We start from the raw sequence: 14,320 nt of genomic DNA on the forward strand, positions 1-14,320 counted from the left end.
GAGAGAGAGAGAGAGAGGGGGAGAGGGGGAGAGAGAGAGTCAGACAGACATTTGGGCTTTAGAGGTAGAGGGGCCCTTGAACTTGACCAGGTCCAGGTATGAACAAGGGACTGGGGGGCTGAGGGAGAGGATGGAAGGTAGTAGCTAGAGCTGAGGTCCTGGAGGCTGAGCTCTGAGCTGGGCCACTGGCAAGGATTCAGAAGCAGTGATGAGAATGAACGTGGGGGAAGTGGGAGCCATTTGCCAAGGGGTTTGTGTGTGAGAACAAGTGTCAAGTGCCTCCGTGTTTTCAAGCAGGCGATCTGACAGAGCTCTGGGTCAAGATCATACTAATGGGCCAGGCAGAGAGCCGGGAAGACACACCCTCCTCCCTGCCCAGGGCCCTGAGCACCGGTCTCAGAGGCAACATGAGCAAGCTCTTTGGGTTAGCCTGGGGCGCTGCAGTGAGCTCAGCTCATTGCTGAGTGTATGCATACACCGAGGACTGGCTCCGGCTAATAAAATGGTGCAGAGCTGCCTCCACGGGCAGATCCACAGGCTGCTTCGAGTCTTTTTAACACTCTGTGGCCATCTTGAAATGCTTACTACTTGGTGATGGTCAACCCTGCATAATTTACATTAAGTATTAATTAATAAACAATAAGTTAACATTATTAATTTATTAATGTTAACAACAAATCACATAACTAACATTAACAACAAATTAATAACATCAATTATTAATTAACAACAGTAAATTAACATTTTTGATTTATTATTAATCCAACAATAAATTGACAACAGCTCGGTGGATAAAGTGCCTACTGTGCACAGAAGAGAACTTAAGTTCGGATCCTCAGAACCCATGAAGAAAGCTAGGTGTAGTAGTGTGTGTATTTGTAACTGAAAGGCTAGAGAATCTTAGAATTTAAAATGAGGGCATTTAATAGAAATGTATGTATTAATGTGTAACCTTTACTTAAAAGAGGGCAAGGAAAACCTCTGCCACAAGCCAAAAAGGTGGAATAGCCAGTTCCAGGAACTCAGAGCCTCAGGGCTCTGGTTCCTGATACCTGCCCCTCCTGAATGATCCACTATGAGGGCGGAACTAAGAATGAAGGTCTACTGGTTTATGAGACTCTCCACCCTGCCGACCAATAGATGAAGATTACATTCCTAGAATGAATATGTTTCCCTCCCTAACTGAATACCTTGGGTCAGGTCCCTCTGAAATTTTCCACTGTTTTTATGTTCTGTTTCCTTGGTAACTCTCTCTCCGCCCCCAGCTTCCCTTAAATACCCTACACTTCTTGTGTTCCGGGTCGAACTCTGGCCTGCATGGTCACAAGATCGACCCCGGGGTCCGACTCCTCTGGCCAGCATGGTCATGAGATAGACCCCGGTACCGGTATCACCAATAAACCTCATGTAATTGGGGCAAGTTCGGTCTCTCGTGAGTCATTGGGTGGTTGCGTCATCCCGAGACTTGAATAAGGATCTCCCCAGTTCTGGGGGTCTTTCATAACCCTAGCACTGGGGCAGACTCAGGAGGATCCTTTGAACTTACTGGGCAGTTGACCTCACTCAGTCGATGAACTTCTGGATCATTGAAGCATCCTGTCAATGATTCTGCTGATGGTGATAGTGATAATATTGGTATGTGAGGATCAATTGAGGATATATATATCCAGTATCAATCTCTGGCCTCTCTCCACATGCATATATGTACACATATCTGTATGAACATTTCTTTAAAAAAAAGATTTATTTATTTGTTGTATATGAGTACACTGTATCTGTCTTCAGACACACCAGGAGGGCATCGGATCCCATTACAGATGGTTGTGAGCCACCATGTGGTTGCTGGGAATTGAACTCAGGACCTCAGGAAGAACAGTCAGTGCTCTTAACTGCTGATGCATCTAAATGAAAGACCTCTGCAAGGGGAGACCCCCTCTTAAGTCCCGGGAGAACATGGCCACCCAAATACTCACAAGAAACTGATCTTGATGCAACAGCATGAGGTTTATTCAAGGGAAACCAGTATACTGGGGACGAGCTTGTAGCACTCACAGGGGCAGAGGAGCTCAACCCAGAGCACAAGAAGTGTCGGGTATTTAAAGGAAAAAATCACAAACTAGGGGGAATGAGAGGGTAACCAAGGAAACATGAAAACAGTGGAAAATTTCAGAGGGACCCAACCCATGCTTTAGTCAGGAGTCAGGGTCATGAGGAAAACATCCTGCATAATCGTTATTCTCAAGAATGTGGCTTTATCATCGTCATTGTCATTTCACTTAGTGGTCAACCTCTCCCTGGAACCACCTAGATGTTGGATTCTGGAACTAGCTGGCCTACATTCCTGGCTCAGGCCTGGCTCATTTCAGAGAAAATTTTCCATGCCCTTGAAGTAAAAACTTATACACTATATATTTCTATGGAATGATCTTTTTTTTGTTTTGTTTTGTTTTTTTTTGTTTTTTTCGAGACAGGGTTTTTCTGTGTAGCCCTGGCTGTCCTGGAACTCACTCTGTAGACCAGGCTGGCCCTGAACTCAGAGATCCACCTGCCTTTGCCTCCCAAGTGCTGGGATTAAAGGCGTGTGCCACCACCGCCCAGCGGAATGATCTTTTCTTCTGTCCTATATCTCCAGCCCCCCATGAACATTTCTATACAGCACAAACAGCACACAGACACACCCCCTCCCTCAGGAGACTGCAAAATAGCAAGAGTCGTAAAGCATAGCTGGAGGGAATTCTCAAAGAAATAGCAGAGGCTGAGGAGTTTGCAGCAGTTTCCCAGCCATGCAGAGAGAGTTCAGAGAGGAAGAAAGAGCTGCAGAAGAGGAGAACCTGGCTGAGTTGGGGAGGTAGAAAGTTATGCGGGTGAGGGGGGTGATGGCCATAGGCACGCAGCTGTTTGGAGAGAAGTGTTGGGTCTAACAGAATTCTGCCATAGTCTGAAATACATATCCAGTGATGGGGAGTAGAGGCAGGAATCCTCGGCCTCGGGTCTACGGGTAGGGAAGATGCATGAGTACAAAAACGAGCTACAAAATGGTTCCTGGGAGGGCGGTAGTTCATAAGAGCCAGGCAGTGGTGGCGCATGCCTTTAATCCTACCACTTGGGAGGCAGAGACAGGCGGATTTCTGAGTTCGAGGCCAGCCTGGTCTACAGAGTGAGTTCCAGGACAGTCAGGGCTACACAGAGAAACCCTGTCTTGAAAACAAAAACAAACAAACAAACAAAAGAGTAGGGTCACGGGTGGGTGATCTGAATGCACACTCTGACGCTGTACATTGGTGTGTCTATAGGTCTGAGCAGCTGTGTGTCTGTGCGTCTGTGCTGGCTGAGGTCTGGGTCTTGGAAGGACCTCTAAAGTTCTTCCCAGCTGAGAGATGGTATTTTGTCTGGCAGGCTAGAGCTCCGAACCATGGATAGACCATAAAGCGATGCCAGCCTAAGGTTTAGAGTGCTCAGAAGGCTTGGCATGTGGGCAGTCCCAGAGGAAGTCATCAGTGCAATATAAATCTAGACAGGGCTCTGCGAAAAGGCAGCTTCCAGGAGACAGCCACAGGCACAGGCGCCACAGGGCCTTTGATGTCCATGGCATAGGTGCAGAGAGGCCGCTGATCCACATGATGTCCGCTGTTTTTCTAAGCCAGGATAGAAAAGAGGTGAGGAAATCATCTGTCCACTTGATTCCTTTAGTACAAATATTTATCTTCAAAACAAATCCAGTCAGGGCCTGGCCTGGCGAAAGCCAGGTACAGTCTCATTAGCCAGCTGTATAAGCGATCTTGTCTAGGTCCTGCCATGAACACAAAGCTGAATTTGGGCATCTCTGAGGGTCTGGGGACTCCTCTGGGAATGAGGCCTTCCCAAGGGCAAGGTGAGTGAGCATTAGACTCTGCCTTCCCTTGGTCATTTTAACTTGAAATTCTTTGAGGTTTTAGTTCCTGTTGCTTTGCTTGCTGGCTCCTCCCACCCACCTCTCCCTTCCTGTCAGAGGAGGGTGGAAGACATTTCTGCTTAGGTCAGTGAAGCTGCTGTCTTTTCACTCCTTCAGCCAGTGTTTACAGCAGCACACTACACTCCTCCCTCAAGGCATCTGAGGTCCCCTCCTTTGTTCTTCTTCCATTATCTGCTTCCCAAGCCTAAGGGTCAGTACTATTGCCAGTGACACCTGCAATTGTTGAGACTGGACCATGGGTCCAGGAATCTTGTCAGCAGAAAAGGCCAAATGTGCCTAGACAGAGGCTGACTACTAAGGCTGGAGCCACTCCAGAGTCTCAAGGTGACCCAGGTCTCATTATACTATGTATCTATGTAGGTTTGATATGCTAATGCGATGTGCAAGGAATGATGGTTTATATAGAAACACCTGTAACCAATAGAACTTGAACAGGAAACCCTGTGATATGCAAATTAGCCAGAGGCTGGCCTATGTAACTGACCCCCATGTGACATAAAACCCACCATTCTTTGTACAGTTTGCCAATTGAGCTTTTAAACTTTTTCTCTTGTTCTGGTGAGATGGCTCAGTGCATAAAACGCATGTGTTTATGTGAGTCAGTGCACAGACGCATGTATGCACGCAGGCACGCGCGCGCGCGCGCGCGCGCGCGCGCGCGCACACACACACACACACACACACTCATTAAATGTAAAAAAAAATTGTAAAAAAAATGTAAAATATCTTAAAATTTTTCTTTGTTGTGGGCTATTTCCTCTTTGGAAGAAAATTTTCTTATTTTCTTGCTCTTAAGCATGTCTCTCTGTCTAATTCCTTGTTCCAGGACCCAAGAACCTACTACCCCTTTGGAAGTGGCCATCAAACCTCAATATCTACAAACAGCAGTTGGGAGCCAGGCCAGGAGGTAAAGATTTATATTTCTTTTCTTTTCTTAAAGAAGATTTATTTATTATTATAAATAAGTATACTGTAGCCATCTTCAGATGCACCAGAAGAGGGCCTCAAATCTCATTATGGGTGGTTGTGAGCCACCATCTGGTTGCTGGGATTTGAACTCACAACCTTCTGACCTTTGGAAGAGCAGTTGGTGCTCTTACCCTCTGAGCCATCTCACCAGTCTCAAGATTTATATTTCTAATCCCTTAAAGTATCCTCTTGAAAGGCTGGAGAATCTTAGAATTTAAAATGAGGGCATTTAATAGAAATGTATGTATAATGTATAACCTTTACCTAGAAGGGGGCATGGAAAACCTCTGTAACAAACCAAAAATGTGGAGTAGCCAGTTCCAGGAACTTGGCTAACAAACAACCTCAGGGCTCTGGTTCCCGACACCTGCCCCTCCTGACTGATCCACAATGAGGGCGGAACTAGGAATGAAGGTCTACTGGTTTACAAGGCTCACCCTGCTGAGGCTCTCCACCCTGCCGATAGATAAAGATTACATTCCTAGAAGGAATATGTTCCCCTCCCTAACTGAATACCTTGGCTTGGGTCCCTCTGAAATTTTCCACTGTTTTTATGTTATGTTTCCTTGGGAACCCTCTCCCCGCCCCCAGTTTGTGGTTTTTCCCTTTAAATACCCCTCACTTCTTGTGTTCGGTGTCGAACTCCTCTGGCCTGCATGGTCATGAGATCAACCCCGGTACCGGCCTATCCCCAATAAAACTCATGTGATTGCAGCATGTTCAGTCTCTCGTGAGTTATTGGGTGGTCGCGTCATCCCGAGACTTGAGTAAGGATCTCCCCAGTTCTGGAGGTCTTTCACTCTCTTTCCAGGGGAGGCAAGATTGTGGCATGAGCTAGGACTCAGTCCACTAGGGAATCCATCATTGGAAGATTCCTCTCACAGTGGTCATGAGATCAACTTAGAAACTAGTCTTTACCAGATGCAAATTTTTGTACATCACAGCACCCTGGAAAGTCATACGGTGGTGGTAGCCATTCCTGACCAGGACTAATCACTTCAAAGGAGGCTGGAATGCTTCCCTCCTCCCTCCCCTCACAGGAATACCTGTCTCATCAGCTGTTATTGACATCCCCATTCCCTATGGGGATGGTAGACTCTAGGTCTGGGGTGGGAGGGGCTACCCCAGAGGTCACTGTTGTTCAGATGCCAAGGGTGCAGGTCTCAGCACCCGGGTATTGCAGAAGCAGGAGACACAGGTTCTTAGGCATCCATCCTGTAGTGGTACAGTAGTCGTTGGTCTGGAGCAGGTCTGCCATCGGCTCTGTCCCACACCATTATCACCTGAGCTCCCTGCATTGCTAGTCAAGCTCACCTATGGGTTTTCCTGCCCTCTTCGTGGCTTTCTTTTCAGCCCTCCTCATTCATGGTCCTCATACTTGTTATTTCTGGTTCATCATGACCTCCTTGCTCATTCATTATAGCGGGTTCCATCCCCAAGGGTATGCATTAAGTCTCCCAGGTAGTAAGGGACTCCCTTCCCTTGCAGGCAGGTGACTTCTCTAGCACCCTAATCATTTTGCCTTCTTAGAGCCTCTTAGGGGACACACCTTGTTCCACCAATGATGTCCTTAGCAGGGACTTGCATCCTAGTATTGAGGGACACAGTCTTCAGAGAGATGACACAATGATTGGTTCAAATCATGATTGATGATGAGTGATCCCAGAAGGGGTGGGGACCCAAGTCAGTGTTTCTGACACTATGTTCCACTCACAGGGATGGCTAGCACTACAATAAAACTGGGGGATGCTCAAATCCACCAGATCTTCTCTAGGACTCCAGATATGCAAATAGGGTGCTTCTTCCATTCCATCCTACCCCATCTCTCATCTCTCCTCTTAGAAAATGTACTTAGGCCAGGCGGTGGTGGCGCACGCCTTTAATCCCAGCACTTGGGAGGCAGAGGCAGGAGGATTTCTGAGTTCGAGGCCAGCCTGGTCTACAGAGTGGGTTCCAGGACAGCCAGAGCTATACAGAGAAATCCTGTCTCGAAAAACCAAAAAAAAAAAGAAAAAAAAAGAAAAAAAAAAAGAAAAAAAATGTACTTAGACTCCCCAATACAGTATCTTCAAAATCAATTTGATCCTAAAGAAAACAAAAGCTATTTTACTGTAACAACATCGTTCCCTAAAATTAGTTGCTGGATGGGGAAGTTTGATTAACAGATAAGCTCTTAAGCCAGAACTTGGTCATATGACTAGACTCTTCTGGTAGTGATCAGTGGAAATGTGACATGGAAATCTCTGGTTTCCGTGAAAACTCAGTTATGTCATATGATGTTTTGTTGGGGCAGACAAGGTGAAAGGATGTCTTGCTGAAGCAGACACATGGAAGAATGTTGAAGTAGTCACATACACATGAGAGAATGTTGAAGTAGTCACATACACATGAGAGAATGTTTTGCTGAAGCAGACACAGGTGAGAGTATGTTTTATTGAAGCAGACATATGAGAGGACACACAATGTTTATAAAGAATATAAATATGACCCCACAGACAGTGGGAAGAGGCTCTGGCATGGTTTGCCTCGATCCTTGTTGCTGATCTTCACTGACAAGGCTCTGGCTTTGGTTTGCCTTGCTCTGCCATGCTAGTCTTCTTTGACTGGGCTCTGGCATTGGTTCGCATCACATTGCTGATCTTCGCTTGTCATGACTTTGTAGCAAGTAACTTGCCAAAGAACTTCTCGTGATATTCTTGCAGCTTCTTGCTACTTTTGTGGACTTGGGCTGCTTGATGGAGCCTTACAGTTTCTTCTGAATTGAACAGCCATTGCTGATTAGTGATTAGTGATTGCTGAGTGGATTCAATTGCCACTGCTGATTCGTGCTCATCTTTTGCAAGTGGACTGGACTTCTGACAATGAAGATTAGAGTCACCCTAAAGAACTAGTTCTAAACAGGTCCACACCCCTGCTTCCTATTAACCTTTCTTTTCCACTACCTCTGGTATGTTGTGGGCTAGAAGGGAGGTTGAAGTGTTTAAGAACCCTTACCACAGTAGGTTTTGAAAAACCAAAGCCTACAGAAATGGTCTGGAGTGCCTAAAGTTCAGACCTTCTGACCTTCTGCTTGGACAGGAAGATACACAAGGGAGGCTCAAAGGAGATGCATGTTGTGATGGTTTATATATTCTTGGCACATGGAGTGGCACTGCTTGGAGGTGTGCCCTTGTTGGAGTAGGTGTGCGGGTGTGGGCTTTAAGACCCTTGTCCTAGCTGCCTGAAAGCCAGTCTTCTAGTGGCCTTTAGATGAAGATGTAGACTCTCAGTTCCATGTCTGCCTGGATGCTGCCATGTTCCTGCCTTGATGATAATAGACTGAACCTCTGAACCTGTAAGCCAGCTCCAATTAAATGTTGTCCTTTATAAGAGTTGCCTTGTCATGGTGTCTGTTCACAGCAGTAAAACCCTAACTAAGACACCTGTTACGTTTAGATGATCTGTTGGTGTCCAAATCCCATCTCCCCAAAAGAATGCAATGGGTCACAGAGCTCAGGAGAAGAAATATTCTCTCCCCGCTGGAACCTTATGCTGGCTCCATGTGCCTCCATTTACTCCACCCATGTTTCCAGAAACAAAGAACCAGAAAGAGTGGGCACAGGAGGGAGGTTAAAAATTAACTTTTAATATTCTTGAGAATATTTTGCATGAGTCATCTGTTTGCATCATTTCTATACCTCCCTTTACCCCTAACTTTCCCCCTGTCCCCTAACTCCTCAAATTCATGAGCTCTTCTTTAATTATTAAGTCTGACTATCTAGTTTTCTATCTGTCTGTCTGTCTATCTATCTATCTATCTATCTATCTCTCCATTCATCTATTTATCATCTATCATCTATTTATTCACCTATCTATTCATCTCTATCTACCATCTATCTATGTATCTATTCATCTACCTGTCTTTCTATCTAGTTATCTATCCATCATCTATCTATCACCTATGTACCTGTCTTAGTCAGGGTTTCTATCTTGCACAAACATCATGACCAAGAAGCAAGTAGGGGAGGAAAGGGTTTATTCAGCTTACACTTCCACATTGCTGTTCATCACCAGAGGAAGTCAGGACTGGAACTCAAGCAGGTCAAGAAGCAGGAGCTGATGCAGAGGCCATGGAGAGATGTTTCTTACTGGCTTGCCGTTGGATAAAAAGTTGTTAGAGACACAGATCTTCCCTTATAGATGCACTTGTGGAAGTCATTGAGGACACCTTTGTCTTCTTCCTCCTCTTTGACTACTTCTTTTTCCTGAGCAAACAGTTGACACCGGCCTGTCTTGAGTGGGACCCAGCCCACCTCCTTGAGCTTGCTACTGAAAGACCCCCAGAGCTCAGGAGACCCTCACTCAAGTCTCGGGATGACACGACCACCCAATAACTCACAAGAGACTGATCTTGATGCAACAGCATGAGGTTTATTCAGGGGAAACCAGTATACTGCGGACGAGCTCGTAACCCAGGGGCAGAGGAGCTCAACCCCGAGCACAAGAAGTGAGGGGTATTTAAAGGGAAAAGGCACAAACTAGGGGGGTGAGGGGGTTACCAAGGACACATAACAAGAGAACAGTGGAAAATTCTAACAGGACCCAACCCCTGATTAAGTCAAGGTCATCCTGCACACTCATTATTCACAAGAATGTGGTTTGGTCAATGCTATTCACTTTATGGCTGACTGTTCCCTAGAACCACCCAGATGGCTTATATCCTGCTTTTTGTTCTTGGACTTAGCTTGAGGGGGGTGCGGGGGGGGGGTGGGTTATGGCCAACAGGCTCTTGAAACTGGCCAGTCCACATTCCTGGCTCGTTACAGAGGTTTTCCATGCCCTTTTAGGTAAAGGTTATACGTTATACATTCCTACTGATACATTTCTATTAAATGCTCTTATTTTAAAATTCTAACATTCTCCAGCCTTTCACTACAAAAGCCATTCCTGGGTATAACGCCATGGATGAGCCCGTTCTTGGGCTCAAAGCGGGGCAGGGAGTGGAACTTGTGGTGGTTATTCTCTGTGTGCCCCTCTAATGGCCCCTTGCACTTTTCCAGGATCTCCTTCTCCAGCTGTCGGTGCTCCTCGGGGGACAAGGAGCCATAGGAAAGCAGGTGCTGGCAGCAGGCCTCCTGCAGCTTGGCCAGCCGGTCCTGGGAAGTTTTGGGAATGCGCAGCATGTCTGCTAGTTTGTTCCATTTTTTGAGGTCATGCTGCCCATCTCAGTAATCAGCCGGAAAAAGCAGGCCAGGTCGAGCTCATAGCCTCCTATGAGGGGGAGTTCATCCATGGTGATGCCCTGAGATCTGAGGTGCTTCTTTATACAGGTGAGCCACTGTACATTGGGGCCCCAGCGCCGGCCCAGCTTATGGATGTGCTGTATCTGCGTGACAAAGCGCATCTCACCATTGAGCTTGCACTCTGGCCGCCAGTCTGGAGGGGGGATCATGCACTTCTCCACCTGAACACGTACTAACTCGAAGTAGATGAGTGGGTCATGGAACTCCTTGGCGGAGGGTCTGAGGGCAGGGATCTTGTCCATCGCTGCCTACCCAGACTTGCCACCCCCCTTCTCTGGCTTGCCCTGTGGGGTCATGCGGCTTGTGCGAGGACTCAGGTTGCGAGGTAGAACGATTTTCACTGGAGGTGCCCTCTGTCTTGCCATGTGCTTGTTTGCCCAGCATATTCTTGCCAGCTGCGGCCCGCTTTGGCCGATTCTTTTCCAAATTTCGCGCGGGCACTTCCTTCTTCACGTGTCCATTCAGCAGAGACTTCTCTCCTGAAGCCACTGACGCCTTTTTGCCAGGGGCTTCGGCATTGCCTGCCACCCCCTTCATCTTCTTGGGGGGTGTCCATTTGCTGTGCCTCTTCCAGAAGGGCTGAGGTGGCACTGAGGGTGGGACCATTTCCCTTTTTTGCTTCTGCTTGTGCAATCTGGTAGAGCAACTTCTCCATGGAGAATGGCTTAGCTATATGGCGGTGCTTCATCTCCTTGGCAGTCTCGAAGCCCATGCTTCTCCACTGGGTGGTAGCAAAGTGCACTGTCTCTGAGACATTGTAGCCACAACATACTTTGGACACAAAGGATCCCAGGAAACAGACCACAAACTGCCCACTCTGCTGTACAGTCCTGTGGACCTTGATTCCCTTCTTGCACAGGACCTCTGGGGAGATCATTACATTGCTCTCCAGCCTCTGCAGCCCTGGGGTACCATTGCCCTGCAGTCAGGTGTGGACCACATCTTCCAGCTTGTTCCTCCTCAGCAGGAATGCAATACCAAATGCAGTCAGCACCAGTGTGTAAGTAGTCAATATATGGAAGCTGATTTTGGTCTCGAGATCAGCATGAGGTAGAAAAGACCATGCCAATATTTAGCCAGGGAATAGTCACTCCAGGCACAGCACCGAGGTAACGCAGGGTGGACCCTGTGTTATTGGGGAGGACAGTGAGGTTCCATCCATGCCTTGAGAAGGGTTCTGATTTTCCCACTGGGAACCCGCTGCCATGGGTATTAGTGTCTACCTTTCCACAGTGAACTACCACATGACAGTCCTCTTCCACTAACCTCCAGTACTCGATCTCTGCTGCTGCGGGCTCCTTGCTGAAGCACATGTTCATGATATTTCTTTTTGTTTGCATCATTTCCATACCTCCCTCTACCCCTAACTTCTCCCTGATCCCTAACTCCTCAAATTCATGATCTCTTCTTTAATTATTAAGTCTGTCTATATAGTTTTCTATCTATTTATCTCTCCATTCATCTATTTATCATCTATCATCTATTTATTCACATATCTATTCATCTCTACCTACCATCTATCTATGTATCTGTTCATCTACCTGTCTATCTAGTTATCTATCCATAATCTATCTATTCATCTATATCTATCTATCATCTATCTATCACCTATCTATGTACCTATTTATCTATCTGTCTATCTATCTAGTTATCTATCCATCATCTATCTACCTATCTATTTATTCATCTATATCTATCCATCATCTATCTACCTATCTATTTATTCATCTATATCTATCATCTATTTATCCCCTATCTATCATCTACTTATGTACCTATTTATCTATCTATTTAGTTATCTATCATCTATCTATTCATCCATATTTATCTATCATCTATCTATCACCTATCTATCATCTATGTACCTGCTTATCTATCTGTCTGTCTAGTTATCTATCCATCCATTCATCTATCTATCTATCTATCTATCTATCCATCCATCCATCCATCCATCCACCCACCCACCCATCCATCCATCTATCCTTTTGAGTGTATTTAGTGTTGCTTATGTGTTTAGGGCTGACCACTTGGGGTTTAGATAACCTATCAGGAGTTTCACCCCTAGAGAAAACGGATTCTCCCTCTGTTAGCAGTCACTGGTTGCATATAAGTCTCTGTCTAAGGTGGGGAGGGTGCTTGTACAATTTCTCCTATCTGCGTTGGCATGTCAACCAGAGTTATTGTTATGCAGGTTGCTGGGAACAGCATATAATGACAGGGACTGCCTGTAACAGGCCAGGATGGAGACATCTCAGTAGCCTGACGCAGCTCTTTGTCAAAAAACAAACAAACAAACAAACAAACAGTTGTTCCCATTTTTCCTAGCCTTAGCCCTGGACAACGGCTGTATAGATTTCGTTTGTGCATGACTGATTTTCAGTTGGCCTTGGTGTGCATAATTATTCTATTCTATCTGACTTTCTTACTTCTTTCTCCTACTGCTCTGGCACATTCTGTGAAACTAGATGTTCCCTGATGTAATGATTCTTAAAACAATTAAAAATTGAGGCATAGGGGCACAGCACAGCACAGTTCTAATGGCCCAGGTGCATGCTGTGTGCTCTTATCTTGGAAACAATGTAATAACTGCACAATGGTAGTTCCAGATTAATGCTTGACTTGCAAAGAAAGTTTGATGAAATTATTAGAACATGAAATGCAGCCACCATTGGGACCCCAAGAAAGGAAAAAAAACTCTTAAAGTTATGAAATAAATTTGTACAACATTTGAGAGTGAAAGGGAAGAATGCAGAGTTTGTGTGGCCTTACACTGCAAGTGATGCTCAAGAGTGAAAGAGAGTGAAAGGCTGGAGAATCTTAGAATTTAAAATGAGGGCATTTAATAGAAATGTATGTATAATGTGTAACCTTTACTTAAAGAAGGCATAGGAAGTCTCTGTCATGAGCCAGGAAGGTGGACTGGTCAGTTCCAGAAACAGGATATAAGTTAACTAATTAGTCCTAGGAGCGGTCAGCCATTAAGAAGATAGCATTGACTAAACAACAGGATATAAGTCATCTAATTAGTCCTAGGAGCGGTCAGCCATTAAGAAGATAGCATTGACCAAACCACATTCCTCTAGACAATGAGTGTGCAGGATGACTTCCTTGTGACCTGACTCAGCTAGGTAGTGGGTTCCTTTGGAATTTTCCACTGTTCTCTTGTTATGTTTCCCTGGTAACCCCTTCACCCCCCTAGTTTGTGGTTTTTCCCTTTAAATACCCCTTACTCCTCGTGCTCGTGGTCGAACCCCTCTGGCCTGCCAGGCTATGAGTTTGACCCCAGATCTGGAATAAACCTCATGTGATTACAGCAAGTTCGGTCTCTTGTGAGTCACTGGGTGGTCGCGTCATCCTGAGACTTGAGTAAGGATCTCCCCAGTTCTGGGGGGTCTTTCATTTGGGGGCTCGTCTGTGGGATTTACGACTACCCTTGACTCTCTGAAGACTCCTTGGAGGTGAGTTCTTAATTGTGGTCTGTCTGTCTGAGTTCTCGTAATGTGTCTGTGAACTGCCTGCCTGTTTTGCAACCTGTGAATTTGTACCTGGCCGCTTCCCGGGAAGGGATAGCAGGGCTTATTTTCAGTCAGTGACTCCCTGCCCTCTGTGAGAGGGGAAGGGGGCTGGTCAACAGATGTGTCAGGACCACTGACTAGTACCCTGGGAGACGTCCCAGTGGAAACTGAGGATCCCTGGGGATGCCCAGGAGGAACCCCACGGGAGGCCAGGGGAGAAACATTAACCCTGCTCGAGAGGAGCGTGGGTCTGTTCTCCCGGCCATTTAACCTGTTCAATTGGCTCCGCTTTTGGTGTGTTACTCTTTGTCTGATTTTTTGTGCTGTATTTGTGATTTTTGTCACCCTTGTGACTGCGATGGGACGGACGGTAACTTTGACGTTGGCTCACTGGATGGAGAATAGGGACATGTCAGTTCAGGTGAAATAAGGACCTCGGTAAATTTCCAGCTGTCTTTCTGAAGTAAGGTTGGCACTCGCAATTGAGACCAGTCTTTTTGTGTAGATTTTGTGACCAGTCCATCTCGGCAGCTGAGGCAGGAACGGGCGAGCGACTCTGTGATTTGGCTTTGATTACCTGTGTACCTGATGTTTGTTACTGG

The 14,320-nt window shown here is 46.2% G+C and overlaps 1 pseudogene across 1 annotated transcript in view; it reads right to left on the bottom strand.

The window, feature by feature from the left end:
* LOC116083820 overlaps positions 1–10,809 on the bottom strand; it is a 12,710-nt pseudogene extending 1,901 nt beyond the window's left edge. The window contains exons 1-2 of the transcript XR_004115925.1: positions 9,827–10,809; positions 9,050–9,226 (exon numbers count right to left, since the gene is read on the bottom strand). The product of XR_004115925.1 is annotated as a protein Jumonji pseudogene (transcript). The remainder of the gene's footprint in view (positions 1–9,049; positions 9,227–9,826) is intronic.
* Positions 10,810–14,320: the final 3,511 nt, after the last annotated feature.

Source organism: Mastomys coucha, unplaced genomic scaffold (genome assembly GCF_008632895.1).
Source record: "Mastomys coucha isolate ucsf_1 unplaced genomic scaffold, UCSF_Mcou_1 pScaffold12, whole genome shotgun sequence".
NCBI classification, from domain to species: domain Eukaryota; kingdom Metazoa; phylum Chordata; class Mammalia; order Rodentia; family Muridae; genus Mastomys; species Mastomys coucha.